Source organism: Pygoscelis adeliae, unplaced genomic scaffold, assembly GCF_000699105.1.
Source record: "Pygoscelis adeliae isolate BGI_AS28 unplaced genomic scaffold, ASM69910v1 Scaffold338, whole genome shotgun sequence".
Taxonomy (NCBI): domain Eukaryota; kingdom Metazoa; phylum Chordata; class Aves; order Sphenisciformes; family Spheniscidae; genus Pygoscelis; species Pygoscelis adeliae.
In genome coordinates this window covers 168,303-171,374 of record NW_008825305.1, presented here as the reverse complement: position 1 = coordinate 171,374, position 3,072 = coordinate 168,303, and positions in this window count along the sequence as shown.

The window sequence follows — 3,072 nt, the reverse complement described above, 5'->3', positions numbered from 1 at the left end:
TGAAGTGTATGGGGATGGAAGTCTATATTAACAGGCTAATAATAACATTGGGGGTGCTAATAGCCGCCTGAAATGAAGGAAGAATATATTGCGCGTTTCTCTGTCTGTGTGAGAGTGCGCGCGCGTGTGTCCATATGTCCGTGCCTACACAAAACGGATGTGGGAAATTGCTATCAGAGGTGTTTTACTGATGCTGGAAGATCATGAAGGCGCTGAAAAACCTACACCCAAAGCCTTAGATTTTCCCTTATTCCTATAAGCGGTGCTTCTCCATCAGCACCTGCCCTGCAGCCTGATGGAGGGACACGCTTCCCCACGTCCAGGACCAGAGCTCCTCTAAAAGAGGCGCTATTAGGAAGCTGTCCATTTTCATTAAAAAAAAAAAAAAAAAAAAAAATCGAGAGGGTCGGGATGATGGGCAAGGAGAGCCGGAGCTGTAATGCCGGAGGTCAGATTTATTTTTAAGTTTTGCATCCATCAGGGTAGCCAGAGCCCCCCAACCAGCTCAAAATCCTCCCTGTGTTGGAGAAGCAGATTCAGTCTGCAGGCTCCAGCCAAGGTGAGGTTTGAGGAGTGGTTGGGGAGCCCTCGCCAGCCTCTGGGCTCAGACCTTGCCAAGCCAGCCGTGGGTAAATGTCACCAGGTGAGTACTCCCCGCTGACCTGCAAACTCGCCTCTCCTTTCCAGGGGGGGTTAATCCAAAGTAACTCCACTTCACTCCTGTCGCGTTTAAACCGGTGAAGGCAGAGAAATCCCCTTCTAGTGGGGATGGCTCGCTGCTCTCCCCAGTAGAGCACCTCACGCGAACAGGGGTTGTGCGAAACGAGGGGGGAAATTCCTGCTTTTTCCAACTTTTCACATTTCTATCTCCCTTTTTTTGATTTTTCCGCTTCTTGTAACTTCCCTAAGAGTTGGGGAGGTTCTGAAACGAAAAGTCCCTGTGTCGTCAGGCATGAAATACGAGCTGGTTGCTCACATTGTCATATTTCTCGGCTTTATTGCCTTTCAGAAATGATTTTTAAAAATCAGACTATTTCACCAGAGATTCGGAGGGACTCTGCGAATGTTATGAGAGCTTGGGAAAGGAAAGGGCTGATTTAAGCGTGTTGTGGAGATTAAACGCGCTTGGCGCATGGAAGTGTGTTTATACAACTGATGGATAAACAGCCGTGTTGGTAGCAGGGTGTTGAATAAGTATAGATGAAATTATTGAACGTTAATTGAAGCAAAACACCTGTTCTCTGTTTGCTAGATAGATTGGCCATGTCTTACCTGTAATAAATATATTCTTGGAAAAAATCCTGGTGCGCCTCCTATAAATAATGATGAACTATGTCAGCATGTGAGTATATAATTTTCTGTAGTATATAAATTTAAACCAAGAAGACTCTTAGGAGTGTGGCTGTGAGGCAGAAACCAAGGGTTTTCAGATCCCTAGTGAATGGAAACCTCACAAGAAGATCTGCAAAATCCATTTGCTTTTGCTCCTCTGGAGGTTTCCGTTTGTTCAGTAGTTTATTTTTTATACATATCCCCATAGCTCATCTCTCTGTAGCCTTTTCTGAGAGGGGCTTAAGGCAAACTACAGCTTCATCCCAGGTCTGCCCGCTTGGAGAGACCACGTCGTGCAGTGCTGCCTGTTTCGGGTGACACTCTATAGCCGTTTATGTTTTAAAACCCCAAACGGAGCCCATCAGAAATTACGTGAAAAGCTCTTCTGTTTGCAAAAGAAATCTTGGAGAAGGAAAAGTCAAGGAGAAAGTGACCTCGGAGCAGAGTCTAAAAGTCTAAAAGGAGGAATCTTTGGGAGAGAGGAGGCAGGATGTGTGAGCTTTGCTCGCCTGGCAAGCTAGATTAATTTTAGATATGTGATTGTTGTGAGTTGGTAAAGGGAAGTGGAACTGGAAATAGTTATTAAAAAAAAAAAGTCCGAAGTGGAAACTTTCCTGCTTTCAGAATCGGCGCCAAGTGTATTTAGCTGTGAGGAAAAATTCTGAGTATTGTCAGTTTGCAATGGAAAGCCAGAGGCTTCTGAACTCAAATAGTGTTTATTAATAATCTTTATTGTTTGTGGAGAGACGGAATCATTTCCAAATAGTGCTTTGAAATACACAACTGCCAAAATCCATCCTTAACAAGCAACTCTTTGGGTTGGCACTTCTAAGCTGAAAACAACCAGATACAAAATATTTTCAAAATACGCAGATTTTAAGTCGGTGCAGTTGCCACCTTCTACTGATTTGTAAGTTTTGGCATAAGAAAGAAAAAAGAGCGGATGAGCCATTTCTTACCGGAAACACGTTTAGCCACTTTTTTAAGACGGTTGTTATAATTTATTAGAACTGGCACCTTCTTCCAGCTGATTTTGCCTCTTTATCACTGATATGGAGAAGGTGGAGGAGACCTGGGGGTGCGGAGCTTTCCCCCCCGTCCTGATGCAGGGACAGGGCGGGACGGGGGGGGTTTCACCAGGATCTTTACACCAAGAGGCCGACATGGCGTCGGGGTGTAACGAGCATTACTTTAGGCATATTTACTTCTTCGGTTTAAGTTTGGAAGCCGATAAGGATAAGCTAAGAGAGGATAAAAGCTGAGAGTGAACTTCATGGCTATGGAGAGTCTGGAGACCAGATTCTGAGATAATCCAGCCTTCAAAGGGCTGAGCGCTTATTTTAGGCGATATAAAACATTCCGAAATTATACTACTAATAACAATAATAGTGATAATCACAACAACAAGCGAATAACTTTTTTTTTTTTTTTTTAAGAGCCAGGAAACAGAAATAAAACCTCAGCATAAAGCAAACATAATTTATGAATGATACATTTAGGCAGGTCTAAGAGGTTATGAAAGAAACTTCAGTCACGGACCCCTCCAAACGCACGAAAGCGCAACAAAAAATCCCTCCTGAAGAGTAAAACCTTAAAAAAAAAAAAAAAAAAGGGAAAAAAGTTTCTGTAGCCTAAAAGCCGAAGGATCTACCTTTGCCATTTCCTGTGCTAGCTCTCAGTTTGAATGCTGCCGTCTGTTAAAAATCCGTAAGTGGTGAGGAGGGGGGGGGGGGGGGGGTG